This window comes from Tamandua tetradactyla, chromosome 19, assembly GCF_023851605.1.
Source record: "Tamandua tetradactyla isolate mTamTet1 chromosome 19, mTamTet1.pri, whole genome shotgun sequence".
Lineage (NCBI taxonomy): Eukaryota > Metazoa > Chordata > Mammalia > Pilosa > Myrmecophagidae > Tamandua > Tamandua tetradactyla.
In genome coordinates, this window is record NC_135345.1 from 51,590,662 (window position 1) to 51,618,319 (window position 27,658).

Sequence of the window (27,658 nt, forward strand, 5' to 3'; positions counted from 1 at the left end):
ACCACAAGCATGCTTTGTGCTTCATTCACATCATTTTATTTAGTCCTCACAATAACTCTTACTCATTTTACCAGTTGAGAATGAGGCTATCAAAAACATTTTTAGAGACTTTAAATAACATATCCCAAGTATCAGGCTTATAGGAGGTACTCAATAAATGTTTATGGAACTGAATTCACAGAGCCAAGATTCAGATAGCATAACGTTCATCAGCCTGTCTAAAAGTCTTACTCCTCTCTCTCTACCAGAGTGTGTTATATGTGTGCGTTGTGTAGGGAGTGGGGGGAAGTTGGAGTGAGAATGGACAAAAAGTAAGACCTTCTTCAACCAAAAAAAAAACCTCTCTTTTTATCCCTTTATATGTAAGATCTCCAAGTATAATTTTGCTGGAAGAACAAGTTTTTAAACCTCCCTACCATATTACATTCCAGTTAGGCTTTGGTATATATGGTAGATTGAATTATGTACCCCAACACAGACATGTTCTTAATCTTAATTTGCATTCCCAAGAGTGTGGACCCATTGAAAATGTTATTTTCAGTTAAAGGGTGGATTACTGCAGATCTTATCAAGAGAACCAGGAATTCACAGAAGCGAGAAAGGAGAGGAAACCGCTTTGTGATAGAGAGGCTGAAATACCAGCCAAGGAACCCCAAGATTTGCCAGCAGCCAGCAACAAAATGCTATATAATCTTCAGGGAGAAAGCAATCCTTGCCAATATCTTGATTTTGATCACTTCAAAAAAATCCCTCACTTTGAACCTCAACAGTGAGTCAGTAAATTCCTGTTATTTAAGCAAACCTATTGTGTGGTATTTTTCATAGCAGCCTAACCAATTAAGTGTATGAAAAGGGGTGATATATCAAAAAACAAGGCAAAAATCATGTAAAAAGATAATATATGAAATGTGATTATCCAACACATTTGTGTCTCTGAATCACCTCTCACCTATTTTAGATGAATTAGTTTAAATTTGTTGATTCCTTTCTAAATTATATGTAATATATCTAAAATTCATAAATTCCTACTTAAATTAGATTTGAACATATAAATTATTTTTATAAATACTTCAAGCATCCAAGTAAATTTCCCAAAGTATAATAAATTGGATTAGAGATCATAAACATTTTAATATATCCTGGCACATGTAGCCCAGGGCCCAGCAACCTTGTGCAACCGTATCCTTTATTTTTTAAATGATTATTAGAATGATATAATTGATTTCCAGTGTCCCTGTTCACTAATAATGAACTCTAATAGTGTTCCTTAGTACTTTTCTAAATACTTGCCTAATGATAAATTATTTTCTTTTTACATTCCGAGAAAAGAGAGAGTTTTATGACTAATGGCAGTAGAAACCTTGGTGAATGCCTTGATTTAACTTATACCTGTAGAGCAGCCATTTTTAATCTTTCTTGAGTCATGACCCCTCTTTGAGAATCTGATAAAAACTATGGACCTCACACTAGAAAAACGCTCACAAACGCATTTTCAGAAATTTTCATGTAACTTATTTTTTAGCATTTTAAATTGATTGCCACCACAAACCAGATAAAATCAGTCTTTGCAAGGACTCTCGTATGTCTCATTTTTATATTTATGCAAAAATTACTTGCTACATAGAGAAATAAAATCCAAAATATACACTAAAACAAAAACATGATTTTTGACAAATACACAGCAGTGATGACTAATGGCTGTATGATCTCCAGAGACAAAGAAGAAAATCTACACTCACAGTGCTAATTTTCCAATAGCTTTCAGACTGCCAGAATGCAGTATACCAGAAACGGAACCACTTTTATAAAGGGGAATTTAATAAGTTACAAGTTTTACAGTTCTAAGGAAGTGAAAGTATCCAAAACAAGACACCAGTAAGAGGTTACCTTCACTCAAGAAAGGCCGATGGGTCAGGAACACTCTGTCAGCTGGGCGGTCACATGACTGGTATCTGCTAGTCCCTTGCTCCTGTGCTCTGTTGCTTTCAGCCTCTGTTCCTGTGTAGGTTCCTCACTTTTCTTCTCCAGGGCTGGCTTTCATCTTTTGGCTCTCTCCAGGTTCTGGCTTGCTTAACATCTCATGGCAACACCTGAGCTCCAAGTATCTCCAAATATCCAGGTCTCTGTTCTCCATGTATCCATAATTGTGTCAGCTCTGCTGTAAAGTTTCTGTCAGCTCTGAGGCTTCTATCATTTCTGACTCTCTCCAAAATGTTTGCTCTTTTAAAGGATTCCAGTAAACTAATCAAGATCCACCTGGAATAAATGGAGTCACATATCCATGTAATCAAAAGGTCACACCCACAACTGGATGTGTCACATCTTCATGGAGATAACCTAATCAAAAGTTTCCAACCTACAGCATTGGATTAGGATTAAAAGAAACGGCTACCTTCACAACCCTGAATCAGGATTAAAACATGGCTTTTCTGGAATACATAATATTCTCAAACTGGCACACTCACAAATGAGCAAATGGATTAAAAAAGATTTATGCAAAGAAAAGAAGCTTAAGCAAAATATTAATAAAGCAAAATACAAGCAAACAACAAGAAAAAGGTAGTACGGACAACCTCCCTATTACCAATACCAGCTCTTTATCAAAAATTGTAAGTTTAAAAAAGTGATTATCTTATGAAATTTGAATCTATAAAACTTTTAGGAGAAAATGGAAAAGTCCATAGACAAGAAACCAAAAGTACAAAGCATATAAGAAAAATACTGATAAACAAGACTTCATCAAAATTTAAAACTCTTGTTCAATAAAAGACCCTATTAAAAATATGAAAAGACAAGTTACAGGCTAGAAAAAATATTTGCAATCCATATATATATATGACAAAAAGTTATATGTAGAATACATAAAGAACTCTCAAAACTCAATAATAAAAAAAATACAATTAGAAAATGGGCAAAAGAAATGCACATCAGATGTGGCCTCTCTCTCCAAGCCAACTCAGCAAGTAAACCCACTGCCTCCCCTGCTACACTGGACATGACTCCCAGGCGTGTAAATCTCCCTGGCATCATGGGACACAACTCCTGAGGATGAGCCTGGCCCTGGCATTGTGGGACTGAGGAAGATTTCTTGACCAAAAGAGCAAAGAGAAATGAAACAAAATAGTTTCAGTGGCGCGAGAGATTTCAAATAGAGTTGAAAGTTCTTTCTAGAGATTATTTTTAGGCATTATGTAGATATCCCTTTTTAGTTTTTCATGGATTAGAATAACTAGAAAGAAATACCTGAAACTGTTGAATTGTATCCAGTAGCCTTGATTCTTGAAGACAAACTATATAATTATATAGCTTTTATAGTGTGACTGTGTGATTGTGAAAACCTTGTAGCTGACGCTCCCTTTAAACAGTATCAGTGTCATGGACAGATGAGTAAAAAAGATAAGGATAATAAATAAATAATAGGGAGAAAGGGATATGGAATGTTTGGAGTGTTCTTTTTCATTTTTATTTTTATTATATGTAGTTTTTGGAGTAATGTAAATGTTCAAAAATTGTGGCAATGAATGCACAAGTATATGATGATAGTGCAAACCACTCACTGCATACTTTGAATGATTATAGGGTATGTGAGCACATCTCAATAAAATTGCATTAAAAAAATAAAGAAATGCACAGATATTTCACCAAAGAGGTTATGTGAATAGCAAATAAGCACAGGAAAATATTTTCAACAGCAATAGCCATTAGAGAGAGGTAAATTTAAACCACAATGAGATATCAGGCAGTGCAACAGTGGCTCAGTGGCAGAATTCTCACCTGCCATGCCGGAGACCCAGTTTTGATTTCCCAGTGCCTGCCCATGCAAAAACAAAAACAAACAAAAAAAATGAGATCTCACTAAATTATTAGGATGGCTAAAGTGAAAAAACAGTGATAATATTAAATTTTGGTAAGGATGTAGAGAAACTGGATCTTTGACATATTGCTGGTGGAAATGTACTATCGCTCTGGAAAACAGTTTGCTTTGTAGTTTCTTATAGAATTCAGCATACACTTACAATATGATGCAGCAATTGCGCTCTTGGGCATTTATCCCAGAGAAATGAAAACTAAAGTTCCCATGAATATTCACATAGCTTTATTCATAACAGCCAAAAACTGGAAACAACTCAAATGTTCTTCAACAGCTGAAGAGTTAAACTCTGGTATATCCACACGATCAACACTACTCAGCAATAAAAAAAAAAAGTATATTAATATACCAACAATTTTGACAGCTCTCTAGGGCATCGTGCTAATTTAAAAAGGTCAATCTCAAAACATTACATTCCTAAAATGACAGAATAATACAAATGAATAAATTCATGGTTGGCAGTGAATTGGGATAGGGGAAGTGAGGAGTGGAGTGGTGGGGGAATCTTGAGCTGCATGAGAGAATTTCTTGGTGAAACAGAATAATTCTGCATCATGACTATGGTGGTGACTGCACAACCCTACACATGAAATTTTATCAAACTACACAGAACTACATACATAGACAAATTAGTGCAGTAAAGATTGGTGAAATCTGAATAAGACTAATTATCAGTAATATACCAATGTCAGCTTTCCTGGTTTTAATATTTTATTATAGCTTGAAAGGTGCTACAACTGGGAGAAGTTGAAGGAAAGTATAGGACTCTCTGTACTATTTTTATAACTTCCTGTGAGTCTTTAATTATTTCACAATACAGTTTTTTAAAGTGAGTTATCAGATATGTTCAATCACATTTTTCTTGTTAAAAAACTACTAATATTTTTAAGTGGGATCAGAAACGGGAATAACACATTTTAAATTGTTCTAAAGTATTTCACCTTTATCTCAATATTTTCTGTTAATATCTGTGCTGGTTTGAAATATGTATATACCCTAGAAAAGCCATGTTTTAATCCCAGTCCCATTTTGTAAAGGCAACCATTTCTTCTAATCCCTATTCAGTATTGTATGTTGTAATTAGATCATCTCCCTGGAGGTGTGATTTAATCAAGAGTGGTTGTTAAACTGGATTAGGGGAGATGTGTCTCCACCCATTTGGGTGGGTCTTGATTCGTTTCTGAAGTCCTATAAAAAAGGAAACATTTTGGAGAATGAAAGATTCGGAGAGAGCAGAGAGTGCTGCAGCACCATGAAGGAGAAAGTCCACAAGCCAGCGACACTTGGAGATAAAGAAGGAAAACCCCTCCCAGGGAGCTTCATGAAACCGGAAGCCAGGAGAGTAAGCTAGCAGATGATGCCGTGTTTGCCATGAGCCCTTCCAGCTGAGAGAGAAGACCTGACTGTGTTCACCATGTGCCTTCTCACTTGAGAGAGAAACCCTGAACTTCATCGGCCTTCCTGAACCAAGGTATCTTTCCCTGGATGGATGCCTTTGATTGGACATTTCTATAGACTTGTTTTAATTGGGACATTTTCTCGGCCTTAAAACTGTAAATTAGCAACTCATTAAATTACCCTTTTTAAAAGCCATTCTGTTTCTGGTATATTGCATTCTGGCAACTAGCAAACTAGAACAATATCTTATAAATATACATACATTAGAAATGCAAACTCAATTGCTTATACTGCTGGGGTGTGAGATGAAATTTTTGCAGACCTCTGTTATAGAGGATACAAAAGTCTAAGATGCCATCCATGCCTTATATTTTTTACTTGGAGAAGCAATATGTCCAAGTAGGAAAAACGATGGACTGAGACTCAAAAGAAATCAGTTCTGTTCATCATTTAAGCAAGTCACAATCTCATCATCATCTGTAAAAAGTGGAAGTTGTAACAGATCTAACCCAAGGACAGTCTAGGTATGGACTAAAACATTAGGACTCCATGAGTTCTACAGCAGGGAAGAAACAAAGTAAAATAACAATAAAGAAGTGTATGAGTAAAAGTCTACCTAGTATATATTGAAAGTATATAGTCAGGGATATTGAATACAATATTATTTAGCCTAAGCTAAATTGTCATTAACACAAACACAAAAAATTGTATATACGAAGATCATTTTTTACCTTAAAGAAAATAGATCACCCAAAACCCGGTTTAAAAATAAATATGCAGATAAGAGGCATATGTGGCTATTTTACATGCAACCTCATAGTTCCTTAAGACGTCTAATGTCTGCTCATGGAATTATATTAGATTCTATAATGCATTAAATAATAGTCAGACACACTTTAGGCTAAAGGTGATAACAAACAATATACCAGTACATATGAATATCCTGGTGTACAAGCTTAGAGTTTGCATTGTACTCGCAAGAAGAAGTAGAATATTAAGATATTCAAAAAAGAAATTATTCCCTATTGCTTGAGTTAGGCTTAACAAAACAGGATTTTAAAAAGCCCATTATTCACAGGAGAACATTCACAAGGTAATTACATCTTGCTTACACTATCCACTGCCATTCAAAAGCATCACCTACCTGGAACAGAGTCTAGTCAGAAAAGAAGCAAGTCCTCAAAGTAGCAAAAAAACAAAACCCCTAACAAGGTCTAGCATTAAAGAACCATGCACAAGAAGTTCTTTGGATCCACACCCTGAACTTTTCCTCACTTTTATCAGCAAGTCTGGTTATCAGTTTCTTCCCAAAGCACACTGGAAACATCAAAGTAGTAAGGGAAGGTATAGCGAGTTAGCTAAAAGTAAAGTAATAAGCAAATCGGCCCTAAAACCAGATACGATTTCAAAAGAAATGTTTTTCACAAACAAATGAACAAAACACAGTCTGGTCCCTACATTGTGGACTGATGACGCTAATGGCTGACACCGCTCCTGCAAATAAATGGTTATATGTGTATTGACTCACCCTAGAAACATGAATGAAACCACAAAACTAATAATTTTTGACAAGTATTAGAGGCAGCATAAGCCATTCTAAGTTTTAAGATAAAGAGCAAAGCTACAAACATTACTTAAATTATCTTTCCAGCATTCTTCAGTATTGAACTGAATTAAATTAACTCTGAGGGTTATCATGAAATAAAGAGACATATCAAAAACAACAAAAACAAAACCAGAAATCCTGAAAAGTTAAAATATTATGATGAAATCCTTTCAGCCAATGATACATACCTGTAAACATTTTGCAATATAAAATGACGCTGCCTTGCAGTAAGTGAACTAATGTCACTATCTTACTAATTCTCAATCACCCTTTTAAAAAAACACGCATTTTAACCTCTCTGAAGTATGGATGCTCTGAAGTAGAAATATTATTTTAAAATTGCTGTCACCCAACAGCCAGAATGTAGTTCCGTGAAAACTTTCTGTTGACACTTCCTGGAAGGATCAAGAAAACATCAGCATCAAAGTATCTTAGGTTTGAAGAAAATTGGTCAAATTAATTTTGAGAAGACAATGATACAATCAGAAGACTTTAAAAAGACAAAAACTTGAGTTAATAACAGAAAATTGCAGAAAAATAAACTGCATTATTTTACATTAAAAGACAATATAGGGTGGTTCAGTGGTACTGTGCTCGCCTTCCATGCAGGAGAACCAGGTTTGATTATCTGACCATGCACCCAAAAAAAAAAAGACAATACATATAAAGTACTTATCATATTATCTGGTCCATAACTAAGCACTCAATAAATGTTAATTGCTATTATTATTATAAGATGGAAAATAAGTTCTAGTGTAGCAGATGAAAATATCTATGATCATAGTGACCAGGCAATCAGTAAGCATTTACTAAGTGCCTACCACCAGGTCATCAGCACTGTGTAGGCACAACTCAAGTTCATCATGATCAACTTATAAAGCACTATTTTAATCAAATTAAGAGCACTTGCATGCACAATGCAACATTTTGACCCAATTATGTGTCACATATTCAGCTATGATTAGGACTTCTACTAAGTATTTCTACCTTCTCTTAAAGTATTGTTCTTTACTTAGGTGCAATCTGCGGGACTTGAGACACAAACTATTTATATGAAAAGAGTCACCAAAATGAGTGTAAAGAAGCATCACAAAATGACTCTGATGATATTCATAGAGGAATAGGTACTGTGAGGTGTACCTGTTGGCAGACTCAAAGCACTCTGTAATACTCTCTCCAGAGATGTGAACAATCTATGCTTAAAGTACACACTTCAAAAATAATTTAGAGTAAAGCCAGGTAAACTATTCAAGCACACAGATTTTGACCATGTTTAAAATTATTTTGAAGGTTACATTTTGAATACAAACACAGTGCCAAAATGTTTGGCAGCCTTGCACCCAAGAAAAGGGAAAAGGAATCAGATTACTGAACCTGGAGAAATTAATAATACATAAGTATAGAAAAATGTATTATAGTTCTGCATTCCCAGGATGCAGATTCACTAATTCAAACTTTTATGTACAAGAGACAGTTTAAGTCAGTTCTATCTGAAGGTGAAAAAAGGAAAAAAAAAAACTAGAAAAAGAAACACCAAACGATTAACAATAGTTACAATATGACAAGGGCAGTGTTATAGGACACTAATTTCTAAATTATGCAATTCTTTCAGGTAAACTTTTTACAGTGAAGTTTTGGTGAAAAGGAAAAAAACATTTTATTTCTTCCTTTAACACATAAATTTAAACTTCTTTATAGTTAATAGTTTTTAAGGGCACATGCATGGTCTTTTTCCTCTAGATAACAATTTTGCATCTTCCTGTTAAACTGTACCAGTCTGAGAGCAATGACTGCCATCCACTTCTACTTTATCTTCCCACAATATTCCTTAAATAAATGGGTACTCAAAAGATTTTGTTGACAGATTAAACTTAGTTCTAATAAAACTGTCACAATAAGCAATCACCATCACAAAAGATTTTTGTGGAAGAGATACAATAAACAGTTAAATCACAAATTTGTACACAGAACAAAGAGCATCTAGATTAATATATCTCCTCCCAGACAGTGAACTAATTGCTATTCTTTCGTGTAACTTGTTCAGAGAGATATTTAAGAGAATAAATACCTCTCTGAACAAGGAGCTTTTGTAGAAGACTACCTTTTTATAACACAAATGTAAAACCTGAAACAACACATTTATTGGGTATGAGAAAGGTACTCAGTGACAAGTGAATCAGGAGAGAAATAGACAGTTCACAACTCAAGAAATGTCTTGACAATGTACACATTTTTAAAAAAAAAAAAAGTGTACAAAACAATGTGAAAAGCACACAGAATAAAATGTCATCCAGGAAACATAGTCTAGATATTTCACAGATAATTCTCCCTGAATGTTTTCTGTAACACTATCATATGTACTGTTGTAAAGGTTTAGTAATTCTCTCCTCTGTTATTTAAATAAGCTGGTAAATTAGCAAGCAAAGATAAAAAGTTGTAAACTTGTTTTCAACTTCTACTTTGTATAATGAGTTGGACAGGAAGATTGTGCTTGGGAACTCACCCAACATCCTTATCACAAAAAAAGAATTTAAGAAAAGGAATATCAGGTGTAACAATGCAAGATACTATGAAGATTACTACAAAAGGTCATGTTTTTGTGTATCTGCATTTCTTGAATTCTGTGAAGCTAAAATATATTTCAAACATGTATCTGAAATTAGTTATCAGTTTCCTTAGTTTCATCTTTGTCATTACTGATGAGCCTAACAACTTAAATTATGAGAATGTGCCATACCACTCTGAAAGTTACTAGACAGTGAGTTAATCAATGAACACTTTATGAAGTTGTTAGTATTGCTTTAAAAAAACTTATTTGAAAACACTGGCCAGGTGTTCCAACAAAATCCATTCTTCTAGAGAAGTAATCATACAAAATAACTCACAGAGAAGGAAAGGACAAAGTGGAATGCTGCTTTTGATAATGAGTAGCAAACAAAAGACTGCAGAATAACATACCCATTGCTACTTCGTTTGCAAGGCTGTATCTTGTATATGTAAGTACTGTACAAAGTATTGCACAAGAAGAAACTGTCAAAAGTGAATGATTACAAAAACATTCCTTTTCTAAATAAGGTCTCTAACCAAGTGATGTGCTATTCTAAATATTTCTATAGCAAGTACTGACAGGTATGGTACAGTATAATGTCCAAGATGAAAAACCTCATACTTGTTTTATCAATAGTAAAAGCTGCAATTACGAATTATAATGCCTAGGAATTCAGCAGCAGAAATTAACTTTATAGGAGATATCTGCTAGCAGAACATCATTTTACAAAGCCAAATTTTTTTTCCATCAAGTCTTTTTTTCCTAATCCTACTGAGCGTAGCAACCTGTTTCTTTTAATCCTCGCCTTCAAAAAGAACCTCCGCTAGTGAAACCAGGTAATATTTTCACAGTTCAAAGGTTAAGTAAGGCAAATACGGCCCTACCTAGAACTCTGGTCCCCCACAAATACCTCCCCTTTTTTTCTTTTCACATTAGCTTGGTTTGGGAGAGGTTAATGATTCCATATAATGGCAAATCCACAAAAGGTGCGATTTTAAGGGGCTAGTAACGAAAACTGAGATGGTAGAGTAGATTGACAGCAATCACAAACCATTTCGCCCTAAAATGAGTCCCTCCAGAAATGAAGGACACGAAACTATAACCCCAAAAACCTGCTGCCCGGAAGCAACAACTTCCATCAAAAGACAGAGAAAAGTTGCAGGAGCTCAGCGTCCAGGCAGCCTGCGCGGGTGCTGAGATGAGAGCAGCCAAGACAGGCCGGTCAGGCCGGCAGCTGTGGCTTGGGTGTCCGTCTTGACCAATCCTGGCTTGATAAGGTCCGGGGGTGCGCGGCCGGGCCCGAAGCGACGCGGATACAGCGACCTCGCCTGCACCCCTCCCTACGGCCGCGAACAGTGGGCGGAGACCAGAGCAAAGGAAAGGGGGGACAAAGCCGAACCGGCGACTCCGCGCGCTCCACCGGCCCCCACCGCCCCTTCCAGCCTGGGCTACTGGCCACCGCGCTAAATTTGCTCTTCAACCCTCCTCTCAGGGTCCCGGCACAGAAGCTGTGGCCCCCAACCTCCCTCCGTCTCTCCGCCGCCGCCTGCTTCCAGGAGAGGCGGTTCCCGCGAATCCGCGAGAAGGCGGAGAGAGCAAAGAGAGCGCCGAGCTGGAGGCGGCCGGCGCGGGAGGGGAACCGGGTGCGCGAGGAGAGGCGGGCGCGCCAGGGGAAGGGGGCGCGCGAGGGAAAGGAAGCGCGCGAGGGGCGCGCTGCGCTGCCTGCGAACCCGCCGTCGCTCCGGTGGGTTATCGGTTGAGGCGGGGGTGCGCCGCCGACCCGTATCCGTTCTGAGTCTCGGCCCCAGGCAGCATGGCCCGCCAGCCACCCTAGCCCGCCTCCCTCTCAGCTTCCACAAGAAGGGCAGCCGCCCGAGGGCCGGCGACCTCGACTCCTGCAGGGGCTGCGGACGCCGGCCGGCGAGCATCCCAGCGCCTGCCCCAGGGCTGGAAGAGAAAGTGAAATGAAGCGCCTTTCCCCAGGCAACACCTACCGGTCCCCAGTCCAAGTGCAGCTGCCTCGCTCCTCAGGCGCCGCCGGTCCCCGCCCTTGGGCCGCCTAGGCTCCGATCTCTTGACAATGGCGCGTCCCCTTTAAGGAATAATCCGATCGGAACCGATCTGTGGTTAAACCTCCCTCGGACTCAGATTTTAACCGGATTTCTCCCTCTCTCTTTCTCTCTCCCTCTCCCTCTCCCTCTCTCTCTCTCCCTCTCTCTCTCTCTCCCTCTCTCCCAGAACCCGACGGCCGCCCGGCGGTGCAGCGAGATCTTCCCACCTCTTCTCCGCCCCGCCCACCCCTCGCCTTCCTGATTGGCGGGAATGACTACACCAGGAACAGCAACCCTTGTCCTCGACTGGCCAGTCTAGATGCCGCTCAGAATTATCCCCACCCCTCCCTCTCCCCCTTTACCGGGTTGGTCCTACCGCTAATCATTCTCTGTCCTCTCCTCCATCGTTGCTTAGAAAAACTGGCAGTCAAGGCTTGCCCTCCCGCCTCCGGAAAGCGAACTTTATTTTTATTGGTGAAAGGGCATCTTCCTGTGCACCTGATTGGGCGAGGCAGAAGTAGACTGCACGCCCCTTATCCTTTACTGCTCTCCCTTGACGGGTTTGAGAAATACAGACGCAAAGTCCCCCTTACTTTGCCTTGTTTTCAGAGTCTTCCCCTTTAAATGTTGGTAGGGGTCGTGGACAAAGTCACAGCCTGTGTCGGGGAAAGCCGGAAAGGGAGAAGAGAAAAATTCAAAATGTTCTCCAAACGAACGATGTATCGGAGCTGGCATTGGGATCCTACGGAACCTCATCCCTTGGTCTAATGAATGGAGTGTTTAGATTTAGTTAGAATACCTGAAATTCTAGTACTAATTCCTCTTGGCATCATTTCTTCAAGTTTTTACTCACTATCCACTATACTCATAGCGTTTATTCCACTGGCATTTCGCCACTCTATAGAGCTTTAAGGTTTCTGCAAAACTGGAGGTTTCCTTGCGTGTCTCGCAATCGTTCATCTAAAAAAAATCATTTAAAACCTTTCCATTAGAAGTACCACGTAAGTCACGTCCTGTGTGTCGCCCCGGAGTTTGTCACGATACCTAAACTTTTTTGAAAAGATTAAATGAATGGTTCCCCCTAAAGCCTACGGTAGCCCAGATGGAGCCCAGTCCTGCGCAAGACTACTCCTTAAGGGATAGTGACTCCTCTCAGGAGCTTCTCCCTAGGGAGAAAGGTAGCCTGGCACCAGAAGCTTGACCCTGAAGCAAAACCTCACCCATGAAAAGACAGGAGAAATTCTGCGGACAGACTGATGGGTTCTACCATTGAGTTTTCCACTGGAGCTGTGAGAACCGAAAAGAATTGTTTCTACCAAAATTTCCAAGACAGTGGGGTACAGTTACTACTTTGGTACCCAGCAAAGAATATTAGAGGAAAGGATTGTGTGTCCTCTCCCTCTTTTGCTACTGAACTTTGAGAGACTTTGAACTCAGGGATTTTAGTGCATACCCCCACCGTAACCCAGTGGTACCCAGAAAGTGGGAGTGCCCAAAAGTACCCCTGCTGGGGAGACTAGTGGTAAGACAGGGCTAAATAAACATTGAAAGTCCACCGAACGTTTTCATGAGCTCAGGTGAAAAATCTCGTGTGGATGCCCATAAATATCGAACAACAGGAATGAGAAAAGGGAATGGTGTAGGTGTTACATTAACTATTGGGTTCAAAAGATGAGGAAATCAGGATTATATGGGCTTCACAAATATAAATTACCTACGACGTGCCTAAAACTAAACCCCTATTTTCAGCCTTCTGGGTTTTGTTCTTGTTTTTTTTTATTTTTATTGACAAATCTTCACACACACATTCCATACATGGTGTACAATCAGTGTCTTATAATACTATCACACAGTTGTATATTCATCACCATGATCATTTTTTATAACATTCGCATCACTCCAAAAAAAAAAAAAAGCTCATACCATACCCCTTACCCGCCCCCCCCCCCGCTCATTGACCACTAGTATTTCCAACTATACAATTTATTTTACCCCTTATCCCTTCTATTTATTTTATCCATATTTTTTTACTCATCTTTCCATAACCTGGATAAAAGGAGCATCAGACACTTTCACAATTGCACAGTCACATTGTAAAAGTTGTCGTATACAGTCGTATTCAAAAATCAAGCCTACTAGATGCCCTGATAAAACCCAGAGTGATTTGAACACTCTGCAATGCATTTTATTTGCAAAGTCCCCTTCGGGGAATGGTGAGAAAGGGGGAAAATTCAACTTCCCCAAGCTGAATTCTTGATATTCTCACAAGCAGTGTGGACAACCAAAGCTATAGGCTGAGCCCCCAATCGTGGGGTTTGTTCATATGAAACTTAACCCCACAAAGGATAGGTCAAGTCTACATAAAATTAGGTCGAACAGTCACCCCCAAAAGCACCTCTTTTGTTGCTCAGATGTGGCCTCTCTCTCCAGCCAACATGACAAGCAAACTCACTGCCCTCCCCTGTCTGCATGGGACACGACTCCCAGGGGTGTGGACCTTCCTGGCAAAGTGGGACAGAAATCCTAGAATGAGCTGAGACTCAGCATCAAGGAGTTAAGAAAAAGCTAGAATGAGCTCAGACTCGGCATCAAGGGATTGAGAGAACCTTCTGGACCCAAAGCGGCAAGAGCGAAATGAAACAAATAGTGTCAATGGCTGAGAGATTCCAAACAGAGTTGAGAGGTTATCCTGGAGGTTATTCTTATGCATTAAGTAGATATCACCTTGTTAGTCAAGATGTAATGGAGAGGCTGGAGGGAATTGTCTGAAAATGTAGAGCTGTGTTCCAGTAGCCATGTTTCCTGAAGATGATTGCATAATGATAAAGCTTTCACAATGTAACTGTGTGATTGTGAAAACCTTGTATCTGATGCCCCTTTTATCCACCTTATCAACAGACAAGTAAAACATGGAATAAAAAAAAATAATAGGGGGAACAAATGTTAAAATAAACTTAGATTGAAATGCTAGTGATCAATGAAAGGGAGGGGTAATGGTATGTATGAATTTTTTTTCTGTTGTCTTATTTCTTTTTCTAAATTGATGTAAATGTTCTAGGAAATGATCATGATGATGAATATGCAACTATGTGATGATATTGTGAATTACTGATTATATATGTAGAATGGAATGATCATATGTTAAGAATGTGTTTTTTTATTGTCATATTTTTTTTATTTTAATTAATAAAAAATAAAAAAATAAAGGCTACTGGACACAGCTCAATACTTTCATTTTCTAGCCACTCCAATACACTATAAACTAACCTCTCACTTCTGTTTGAAATTTCTCAGCCACTGAAACTTTATTTTATTTCTCTCTCCCCACTTTTAGTCAAGAAGGCTTTCTCAATCCCTTGATGCTGGATCTTAGCTCATCCCAGGAGTTCTGTCCCATCTTGTCAGGGAGATTTACACCCCTGGCAGTTATGTCTCAAGTAATGGGAGGGCAGTGAGTTCACCTGCCGAGTTCGCTTAGAGAGAGACAGCCTTCCATTTTGTACTACAAACAAGATGCAGTAGATACTTCTGATTTTCTGCCAACTACTGTCAATCTTTGAGATTGCTTTTGAGTTCTAATATTCTACATGAGAATATAATCTATCTTCTAATATCTAGTATCATATTAAGACGGACACCCAGTATTTCTGGTATGTGCACACCTGCCAGTTTTGTTCAAGTTCTAGGTGATGTTTCCAAGTTATTTCTAAAACACCTACTTTATGATACCCAGCCTGTTATTGTCATTTTGTTACACTAGCAAACTTGGTTCATAATTTCAGAAAGCAGTCCACAGTAATAACTGAGATCATCACCTTACAAGTAAAATTTATGTTTTTTTCCTCAATATTTCACACTTGCGCACAATAGGATCATTTATCACTTTTTAGCCAATATGCCTAGTCTCCTGATGAACTAGAAGAATAATTTAGAAAATTCACTAGGCTGTACATTACAATGTACAGGTCATTCTTAAGAATGCTTATTGTTAAGCCCAAAGTCCCACCCTGGAGAACGTTACAATTTGTGCTTTCCCATGCAAATGGACAGTATCTCCCTATCTTTGTTATCCACCTCTAAGCCAGATCCCCATTCTTTAAAAAGAAACATTTCCCTAATGTGCCAATATGACTAAAGCTCTCTAAAAGCCTTTTATGTAGATCTTTGTTAGACTTTTAAAGGGTGAAATACATTATAATCACTTATTCTCTCTGTTTGTATACAAAACTACCCCCCTTAAAGACCTAGCAGAGTTTAGATAGTAATTATTTTTCCTCAGAAAAGTGTTACATTTTCTATTGCAAATTCTTTTCAATTCACCATACATTTATATAGTCGCTTTTATGTGCTGAGTTAAGAATAGGGAGAAAAATGATGAACAAGCCTCCATTCTCCAGAGTGTATAATGAATCTCCGAATTCCACCCAGAAGCGACACAATTTTACCCTTTGTTTCCTTCAAAGCTCATGAGTGGACACCATCTATTAAGCAGTACAGTAAGATTAAAGAAAGTCCAATTATTAGAAGCTGTCAACCAAAATCTCTTCCCTCAGCCCCTCATTAACATTAATAAGAAGGAGACAAAAGAAAATAAGTTTATGGTAATTTTATTTTATAAATAAATTTCAAGAAACATTTCCTGGATCTCTATAGAGGACATCCAAGTCCTCCTGTTCTATATGTAAAGGTATTCCCTTGTGAAATGAGAACTGATGCTCATGGAATGTAACTGGAAGATCATCAATCATCTGTAAAAGATTATGTTCATATATGTTCAATTATGTTCATATATTCTATTACTCAGGCAGAAAGGGGATATTAATACATTTTTAGAAAAATTTTCAATTCTCTCCTGCTTAAAACCCTTCAGAGATTTCTCTGGGCACATACTAAATATAGCCCAAACACCTCAGCAAAGCATGCAAGTCCCTTTATAATCTGACTGCAATTTTTCTCCCAAATTTATTCTCTGGCCATTCCCTCGTTTGACACTTGAAATGTCTGCTTTGTCAATATCAACACTCATGCTCTTTCAGGCCTCAGTGCCTTTGCACATGTCCCTTCATCTGCATGGAATAGGCTTCCACTCCCTGCTCACCTAGAGGAATCTCCTATCCATCTATTAAAACCCAATAAAAGTATTACTTTCTCTGTGATGCCTTCTCTAATTACGCTCTATTCTCAGACTTAATTCTCTATGCTTCTCCTCTACCACTATACATGTGGTATATATAATACCTGATTACAGATATCTCACACTGGTCTATTTTCTCTAAGAGCAAAGGTGATACTGATCTTTGGATTGGCATCACTGTAGGTTTTTAATAAATGCACGTCAAATTGAATGAAGAAGGTGAAACAAAAAGGTCAACCTACAATGTGAATGTAATTAATCAGAATACCATTCTAGGAGCATTCTGATTATTTAGTATTTTATTGTAAATCTATCATCAATTATTCTAGAGCACTGGTTCCCAGACATTTTTATTTTATGGGCTGGTAAAATTTCCACAGAAACTTGGGGAACTGACTTAACATTTTATTTTGCAAAGTAAAGGTATGAAAATAAATTCTAAATAAACCTTCAGTCTCCCCCATTATTTCATAATATTTTAAAACCAAAAATTGGGAAGGCTATAACTTCAGAGTGAAAGTTCTATGAATTGTACACATGAAACATTATGAAGAATTTACAGAGACCTCCAATTAAATCGAATACTCTTTTCACATACCATTAATTGATCTGCTGCTTCTTTTTGTCTGTTTTTAAAGATGGTTCAGAAAGGAGGATGTTCTTAAGACCTATGACTCCCACCCCCACCCTGATATTCATAGGAAGAGAGAAAAAAAAAAAAACTATTTGACTTTTTGTTGATTTTCACTTTACTAATGGGCAAACTCCAGAATATCATCACTGTTTCAGTTTCCGAGCTGCAAGTAAATACCATGAAATGGTTTATCTTAAACAATGGGAATTTATTCACTTACAATTAGAGTCCTGAAAAATGTTCAAATCAAGGTATCATCAAGGCAATGCTTTCTTCCCAAACACCAGATGCCAATGACCCTTGGCTCCTCTGCTACATGGCAAGGAACACGGCAACATCTGCTGGTCTCTCCCTACTTTTAGAGTTTCGTTGATTTCTGTCTCTTGCCTCTGTGGCTTTCTCCCTCTTTGTCTGGATTTTATTCTCCTATAAATGACTTTAGTAATACGATTAAGACCCATTTTGACTGAGCTGGGTCACACCTTAATTGAAGTAGATTTATAAAAAGGCCTACTAACAATGTGGCCACACCCCTAGGAATGGATTAGATTTAAGAATGTTTTTCTGGGGGCACTAACAGCTTCAAACCACCAAAATCACTAATTATTTTGGCTTCCTACCAAAATATATGTAGAGAAACTCATTATTTCTGAAGCCCCTTGCAAAAAAATTCAAATTTATTTTTGCATCTACCATGTCTCACAGAAGTCCCTGTTTTCCTTCGGAAGCTTACCACTTTTTTAAAAAACATTGTTTTAAGCCTTAGGAAGTTCTCCCATTGTTTATCAGTGAGCCAAACAATACAAATTTAAGGCCTCTTTTTTTTTTTTTTTTAACCCATGTAGCACCCATATTTTCTGAATTCCCAACAGTTTATGGTAAGTGCCTGAAATATATCAATGAATACTGTAGCGTTTCTCCTGTTATGATCATAATGTGAGCCATGTTAAAGCACATGGAGAAATGTTTATGTTGTATAAATGTAAAGGGCTTTTTTTTCTAATAGCTCAAATCAATCAAATATAATTTTTTTATAATAGGATAGTTCATTATGGCTAAGCATAGTAAAGAAGAAATGTTCTGATGCCATAGCAAAGGTCTAGAAATGTCACTTTCTAATCTGAATTAAATAATTGTTTTATCGGTCCACAAGACATATAATTAATATCCAAGAGATCATCTCCTATTAGCGAAATATTGCATTTATTGTGTCATCTCAATTTCTTTACCTATTTCAGATCATCTATGAGCTATGCAGTTTAATACTATTTCTATTAAGTGGGATAATTTTATCAATAAGATCTTAACTTTTTCTTAAATACCTTACTGCTAGGATATTAATATTCTGCCCTCTTTTTTTCCTTTTTGTCATCACAAGGGGGCTTTCATTCTAAACAGACCCATTGTGTGAAAATGTAAAATTAAAGAAGAAATAAATTAAGTATTGAATATTAACTTTAAAAGTGAATTACTTTACGTAGTGAAACTCCCTCAGGGAATTTTTTTAGAGTCCTATTGAACTTTAACATTTCCATTTACAAACAGCTTTTCAGAAGTACAAACCATTAGATAAAGAAAGACCCTATATTCTATAAGATTCCCTTTGTCTATTCTATCACTTTAGCTACAACTTTTAATTTAGTAGCAAAGAGCCTGTACAGTGATTATTTTTCAGAAGAAGTTTTTAAATTATTTAAAGGAGCAAACAGTTTGTATCTGTTATGATGTATATCTAGCACTATGGTCAAATCACTGTGAAACCATTTAAAAATCTTGTTTAATGTGTACACAAGTGTTGTCTGGTAAGTATGGTTTTGTAACTGGAAAAGGATATGGTCCCTTTCAAGGAAGACAGAAAGCAGTTTTTAATCCCATCCCAGTGTATGTGTTGAAGGAAAACAGAAAATGTAGGCACTTTAAAATAGTCTATTGTTATTGTTTAGCAACTCATTATCTCATTTTGGAAAGGAATTCATAAACTACCCAAAGAGCTGGGAAACTCTGATGGGGTTTAGGGACGACAGTTATACGATCATACCACTGACAAAGAAGAATACCAACTGAACTTTGCAAGGCTTCTGTCTGTTAATAGAGAAGCAGAAAAACAAAGGACAAAGGACATTTGAATTAATCCTACCAACTAAGCAAAATAAATAGAGCACTTGCTTATAGAAAGGCCACCTGCAGATGCTTTTGAACACAAGCTACCCTGAAGTCCAGAATTATTATTGTCTAACGCAAGGGTCGACAAACTTTTTCTGTAAAGGGCCAGATAGTAAATATTTTTTACTGTGTGGGCCATATGGTCTCTATCGCAACTACTCAACCCTGCTGTTGTAGCACAAAGGCAGTCAGAGACAATATATCCGTGAATGAGTTAGGCTATGTTCCAATAAAATTTTGTGGACACTGAAATTGAATTTCATTTTAATTTTCATGTGTCATGAAATATTCTTTTGATTTTTTTTTCAATCATCTGAAAATGTAAAAATGATACTTAGTTTGCCAAACATACATAAATAGGTGGTCGTTCGGATTTGGTGCTATGTCAGGCCTGGGGACTATAATGGCTAGCAAGATAGATATTGTTCCTGTCCTCATGAAGCTTAAGGTATAATAATGACACAGATGCATAATTAGAAACTGCAATAAATGGCTATGAAAGCAAAGTACAGTGTGCTGTCAACCACGAGTGGTTATCTAGACTGGAAGGTTAGGAAAATCTCCCTGAGGAGATTCATTAACAAAGACTGAAACATGAGTATGAATGGACTTGGTGAAGTGGGGGGAGGGAAATATTTCAGTGAGAAGCCACAGCATGTGCGGCACCTTTGTAATCCTGAGAGAAGGCCTGATTGCCTGGAAAATACAGCATGAAGGAGAGAGAGGCAAGCAGCAAATTGGAGAACTAGACAAAGGCAAAAGAACTGAGGGCCTAGTCAGTCTTTATTCAAAAAGTAATAGAAAGCCATCGAAGGCTTTCAATCGAGGACATGACATGTCTCGTCTGCATTTTTAAAAGATCACCAGCTACAGAATGGAGAAGAGAATAGTGAGGGGCACCCTCAACTCTAAGTACTAGGGCCAAAAACTGCTAGTTCACCTATGCCAGATACTGTTTTTAGTGCTTGACATGCATTAACTCATTTAATTTTCACCACAACCTATAATTAAGCACTACTGTCCCCTCTTTACTGCTGAGGAAACTGATACTGGCTGTCACTCAGTTTCTTCCCTCAGTGCAGCCCTGGTTGCCTCTTGTTTACAAATTTATGAGAAGTAATTGCAGGAGAAGGCTAGGTAAGAGTGTGGAAGGAAGGGGATTGGCGCAGAAATGAAGAAAGTGGGTTCTGTGGGACCAGAGCCTTAGCTCAGACCCTAGTCTCTTTTCCAAGAAACTATATTGTTTGCTGGAATGTGGCCCAAATTCAAAGAGGCAGCTGCCTTGGGTATCTGTTGAAACCCCTGAGAGTAGTCCATACCACAAAAATATACCAAATGCAATATTTGAGATATGCAGCTAAAAAGTATCTGCTATTTATCTCAAAGTCACATTTAACTGGGCATCTTGTATTTTATCTGACAATTCTACAGTAAGGGGAAAAAAAACATTCCTTCTCATAAAACCCAGATGCCAACTGAAGACATCTGGTCCCTTAAGACTTAGAAAATCAGTCTGAGCACCGTATAAGTCCAAAAGCCTTGCTGAAGATTTGTGTGGATTCCTAGAGCAGGGGTGGGGGAGGTAATTCTATTTTAACCATCGCCTGCAGGCTCATTTTTCCTGTATGCTCACTCCTAATGCTCTTCTAATATTTAGAAAACAAACAAATTTAGGAGATCATTGTGAATGTGATAGATATCATTGAAGAGCTAAAAGTTGCAGGGAGCTATCACTGTTTGCACAGTCTTGCAAACAGCTAATAGTAGTAGCTTTTTAATAAACTCTCTCCTCTAGAGTCCTTATCAGCTATTTACCGCTGAGGGTGTCTCATGCTCCTCTGCCATACCCTTCAGTCACGTTCATCCTCTTGACATGCCCTTTTCCCTCCTCCGTTTTCTTCTTGCCATTCTCTCAGTAACCAAGAATTTCTCTCCTCCTGTAAAGCAAATTCCCAAACTAAGCAGTTTTTACTCCCTCTCTAAAGCTTTGCCTGTCCCTAGCTGATATCCAAAACTAGGACTTAGGGTTGAAACCACAGGGTTTCAATCTCTTATTGAGGCACTTTTCTAGACAAAGTCAGTTTGAAATTCTCCATAATTCTGATGCCAGAAGTTAAGACAATAACCATTTTTATTAATTTGTTGCAATGAAATTGCTTTTTGCTGGCATACAGGAAAAAGAAGAGTCTCTCTTTTGGTTGTGTCCAATGGGACCCATTTATATTAGTTACTCCATTATTCTCTTAAAGGGAAGGTCAATTGCTTTTTGCCCTGTGATTAGGTATATGAAGAGTTCAAGGAAAACCCTAATGGGCAGTATTTTGGATTCCAATATAGGTTCCAGGTAAACCTTTTCTTTTTTCCTGCCCTTAAATCTGAATCAATATCACAGCTGGTAATTTTTATCAAAATAAAGATGGTAGACATGCCATAATTTGTTATGGAAGTATTAACTGATTTTTTGAACAAATGAATGACATGTACTATCAAGTGAATTTCTCATATAAGAGTGAAGAGGAAAGAAGAGACAGAAATAAATGAAAAAGGTGAGCTCTGTGAGTCTTAACTCAGACCCCAGTTCATTGCCTTTTACAGGGTTTATCTTTGAAATTTATCTTTATTTGTCTGATATTTAGTAGTTCCTAGACACTGATACAGTCCTAGATAGTGTATGAAGATGTACAAATAGAGTAATTCCATTAGATAATTATAATGATGATAATCCAAAGATTTTTGAATAAATATTTCTGTGCGATCATCTATAGCAAGTGAAGGAGAAAATTTGGTCAATCATACAGATACTCTTAAACTAGCTTTGCCACAGTTGTCTCAATATTTCTAGTAATAGGGTCATCTGTTGACTGGTGTTTGAAATATCTAAATAAAAGCCTTAATATTGTAGTACTTTTCTGCAAGTGTAAATTTGACCCGAATTTAGGGTATTGATAATAAACATTGCAACAACACGTATATATAATGCCCATTCATTAATTATGTAGTAATAGCAAATTAGTAATATAGTTGTCACACTGGTAATATGATAATAGAGAAGCAGATGCTCAAATTCAAGAAGTTCAATATGCAATTGATTTGTCTTTTTTTTTTTTTCAGGATGATTACCTCATCAGTAATTGTTTGTCTATGGCAAATAGTAAAGTACCAACACAGTAAATATTTTTACAAACAAACAATATTTTTACAAAACAAAATATGTTTACCAAAGTACTGAAAAACTAAAATTTCAATAAACTACCCCTTTAACTAAAAAAAGTTTACCCCTTAAACTAAAAAAGTTTGTAATAACTGAACAATATTCTAAATCGTTCCTCAAAGAGACACCTTGCCTTTAGAGAATTATGCTTTTATTCAATCAATGAAGCAATGTAAGTCTTTATCTGTGAGATTCCCCCTCCCAGAAAAGTTTCAACTTTCTATGTCCCAATACTTTAGCAGTCCAAATTTTTACTTAAGACAAGTTTTACAAACCATATGCAGATATCTGATGGCTGTTGTGAAATCCCACTCAACACAATTTGGTATTTTGATCTATTTATAGCAGTCCTGTTATGTGAACATTTTTAGCCTGTACGATGGCAGCCTCATAATTTTCATGCAAGTACGAAAACATTTTGTTCTAGCCTCCAAAATGGTACTAACATCAAACGTGTCCTTCACACTGGAAAACTTGTGACTGAAGAAATTCCAGCTAAGGCAATAAGAATGATGGCAATAGGAAGCTTTAAGTGGCAGTGTTTATGGAAAAGCAGTGGCTATTTTGTCCAGCATAATGGAAGCAGAAATCTTTGTTCAGTAATTGCAAGGGAGAAAATATCTGGGCTTCAACGTTAAACTCTCTCCTCATATGGAGGTTCTTCCAATCTCAGAAAATGTGGTTTAACTTTTTTTTTTAAGTGGCAATTCCATTACAGGCCTCAACCTACTTTTTCCAACATCATCTCCCACTATTCTCTGACATTTGAATCAAATTGGTCTATATGCTATACTCAAGATTCTGTCATTGCCCTTGCTTGCATCTCAGAAGAGTAGGGTCCAAGCAGGTTAACAGAAAAGTCAAGAGAGTACTAGTTAATTATGGGAACATTGAGAGCAGGTGGCAGAGATAGGGAAGGCTCCTACAACCCCTCTGAATTGTTGGAAGAAACCTGCAGATAAGCCCCAGAAAGGAAAGAAGATAGAGAACAGAGTCATTCAGACCCTTCAGTTTATCCCATGCCCACGAACAGACAAACAAGATGAGGCATAGAGTATTGCCAGTGTTTAGGGACTGTAATGAAATGTCCTTAAGTAATTTGGAAATGATAGTGGTCTAAAGGTCATCTCTGAATTCATTGTGAAAGCAACACACAATGAATCCAAAGTCACCAGAAAATCACCCAAACCTTTAAAACTTGTCTGCAAAGGATAAAATGTACCATTATATCTAAAAAAGATGTAAAAGTCCATCATAATTGAGATGGATAGCCACAGAGGCAAAGAAATACAATTGCTGGCAGAAGTCATCCAAGTTCGTTATATATAAGTGAGAGAATGCCTTGATCTAAGGAGTAAACCTGCCAATCCCACTGGTGGGTAGACTATTATTAGGTATGTTCTACGTGTACTAACTCTCACTGACTCCTTAAAAATACTAAGCAGTGCTGTAGCAGATGCCAACCCTAACTAGTGTAAGCAAGAAGGGGGAATTTATAAGTTAGCATAGGGGTGTCTCAGGAAATGGCTGGCAGGTGCTGCATCATGCTCTCTCTCCAATGTGCATGGTCCCATGTCTCTGCTCCTCTGGGAGAATCTGCATCACTCCTTTCTGTCTTTGCAGACCAACTTCACAAGCTCTGGCAGCACGTGGACAGGCATCATTACTTCACTGTAACAGCCTCTGATCCCAGATTGTATTATTTTATTGCAGCAAACAGACTAGACTGAATAGAATATTTTGGTCTAAACTGCAAATCCCTGGAGAGAGAAACTGTTTGGCACCCTTATTTCCCTGTGGATGCTGGGGCATGACCACAATATAAAATTAGAGCCCCACAATTATAGAAAGAGGGAGCGAGGGAAGGAAGGTGGTTATTCTTAGAGGAAATGAACCAGTGTGGCTTATGAAGACGTCCCAAAAGTTATCTATTATAAGCACGGACTATTATTATCCCCATTTTACAGATAAGGAAATTAAAGCATTCGGAATTTAACTAATTTGCCTAAGGTCATAGAACTAGTAGTGGAAGACTCAGGATCCAAATTCAGGTCTGAGTTGTAATCGCTATGCTATTATCCATAATAGCACAGTTTACTTGAAAACTGAGAGTTGAGCCTGTTCCCTGGGTTTATTTACTGGACCTGCAGTGAATTGTAAGAGGGTAAGAGTAGAACCAGAGTGAACAGTTAGAAGAGTATTGCAAAAGCCCAGAGGAGAAATCATGTTAGCCTGGCCTGGAGTGGTAACAATGGGGCAATGAGATTTGTTTGAATTCTGGATGTATTATGATAACAGAGCCACAGGACATGCTGATGGATTGACTATGAGATTGAGAGGAGTGCAGGATGACTCCCAGGTCAATGGAGTGAAAAGTGAATGCCAATTACTGAGAAGGGGAACACATGGACAGGACCAGGTTTGGGGAAGAAAATCAAGTGTCAGATTTGAAGATGTCTGATAGACATCCTACTTGATAAGCGGAGTTATCAAGTAGGAGCTCAGATATAAGTCTGGATCTTAGGGAGTGTTTAGGGCCAAAGAGATAACTGGGGAGGATTCAATGTATAGGTAACATTTAAAAGCATCGAACTAGTTGAGAGCACTTAGGGAATGAGCATAAAGGAAAGGCCAAAAACTAAACCCTAAGGCACTCCAACAATTTTTTTTTTAAACAAACACTTTCCCTTTTCCTCTTCCCCCATTCCCCAGTTACCTCTATTCTACTTTCTATCTTTGAAAATTTGCTACTTCTAGTCATTTTCTTATAAGTGATATAACAATATTTGCCATTATGTGCCTTGCTTATTTCACTGCATAAATTTTCAGGGTTATTCCATGTTGCAGCATGTCTCATAACCTCATTCTTTCTTATGGCCGAATACTATTCTATTGTGTGTATGGGCCACATTTGTTTATTTCATTCATTTATTGATGTACATATGGGTTATTTTCACCTTTTGGCTGTTATGAATAATGCTGCTATAAACAATGATGTACAATTACCTATTTGAGATCCTGTTTTCACTTTCTATGGCTCTATATCCAGAAGTGGAATTGCCAGGACATATAGCATTTCTATATCTAACTTTTTGAGGAACTGCCATATTGCTTTCTATAGCAGCTGCACCATTTTACATTCCCACCAACAATGCACAAGCATTCCAATTTTTCTGCATTCTCAGCAACACTTGCTATTTTCCATTTTTTTAAATAATCGACATCCTATGGGTGTGAGGTGGTATCTCATGGTGGTTTTAGTTTGCATTTCCCTAATGACTAATAATGTTGATCATCTTCTCATATACTTATTGGCCATTCGTATATCTTCTTTGGAGAAATGTCTCTTCAATTCCTTTGCCCATTTTTAAATTGGGGCTGTCTTTTTGTTGTTGCACTGTTAATGCTTTTTATATATTCTTACCATGAAGTCCTTATCTAAAATATGGCTTGCAGTTATTTTCTCCCAGTCTATAGGATGTCTTTTCAGTTTTTGGATAATTTTCTTTGAAGGAAAAAAAAGTTTTTTATCTTAATGAAGTTGCATTTGTCTAATATTTCTTTTATCCTCATGCTTTGAGCGTCATATCCAAGAACCCACTGCAACATCCCAGATCATGAAGATTTGCTACTATGTTATCTTTTAAGAGTTTTATAGTTGTAGCTCTTACATTTAGGTCCTTGACCCATTTTGGGTGGGGGTCTAACTTCATTTTTTTGCATATGATACCCAGTTTCCCTAGCCCCTTTTGTTGAAGAGACTATTCTTTTCCCACTACACATGCTTAGCACCCTTGTTAAAAGTCAACGGCCATGAGATATCATCTCACACCCACCAGAATGGCCATTATCAACAAAGCAGAAAATGACAAGTGCTGGAGAGGACGCGGAGAAAGAGGCACACTTATCCACTCTTGGTGGGAATGTCAAATGATGCAACCACTGTGGAAGGCAGTTTGGCGGTTCCTCAAAAAGCTGAATATAGAATTGCCATACGACCCAGCAATACCATTGCTGGGAATCTACTCAAAGGACTTAAGGGCAAAGACACAAACGGACATTTGCACACCAATGTTTATAGCAGCGTTATTTACAATTGCAAAGAGATGGAAACAGCCAAAATGTCCATCAACAGACGAGTGGCTAAACAAACTGTGGTATATACATACGATGGAATATTATGCAGCTTTAAGACAGGATAAACTTATGAAGCATGTAATAACATGGATGGACCTAGAGAACATTATGCTGAGTGAGTCTAGCCAAAAACTAAAAGACAAATACTGTATGGTCCCACAGATGTGAACCGACATTCAAGAATAAACTTGGAATATGTCATTGGTAACAGAGTCCAGCAGGAGTTAGAAACAGGGTAAGATAATGGGCAATTGGAGATGAAGGGATACAGACTGTGCAACAGGACTAGATACAAAAACTCAAAAATGGACAGCACAATAATACCTAATTGTAAAGTAATCATGTTAAAACACTGAATGAAGCTGCATCTGAGCTATAGGTTTTTGGGTTTTTTTGTTTGTTTGTTTGTTTGTTTGTTGTTTTTTTTTTTTTTTGTCTGTCTGGTTGTTTGTCTTTTTTTTTTTTTTACTTCTCTATATTAACATTCTATATCTTTTTCTGTTGTGTTGCTAGTTCTTCTAAACTGATGCAAATGTACTAAGAAACGATGATCATGCATCTATGTGATGATGTTAAGAATTACTGAATGCATATGTAGAATGGTATGATTTCTAAATGTTGGGTTAATTTCTTTTTTTTTCTTTTTTTCTGTTAATTAATAAAAAAAAAAGTCAATGGCCATAAATACTGGACCTATTTCTGGACTTTCAAATCTGCTCCATTGGTCTATGTCTATCTTTATGCCAGTACCACACTGTTTTGATTACTGTAGTTTTGTAGTACAACTTGAAATCAGGAGATGTGAGTCTTCCAACTTTGTTCTTCTTTTTGAAAATTGTTTTGGCTCTTCAGAGCTCCTTGCAATTCCATATGAATTTGAGGATTGTTTTTCCCATTTATGCAAA

At 37.6% G+C, this 27,658-nt stretch overlaps 1 protein-coding gene across 6 annotated transcripts in view; it reads right to left on the bottom strand.

Annotated features, from left to right (window-relative positions):
* The window catches only part of FRYL (FRY like transcription coactivator), a 328,237-nt gene extending 316,551 nt beyond the window's left edge, over positions 1-11,686 (bottom strand). For all 6 annotated transcript variants that reach the window (XM_077136813.1, XM_077136812.1, XM_077136810.1 and 3 more), the window contains exon 1: positions 11,418-11,686. The gene's annotated coding sequence lies outside the window, so the exon portion shown is untranslated. The remainder of the gene's footprint in view (positions 1-11,417) is intronic.
* Positions 11,687-27,658: the final 15,972 nt, after the last annotated feature.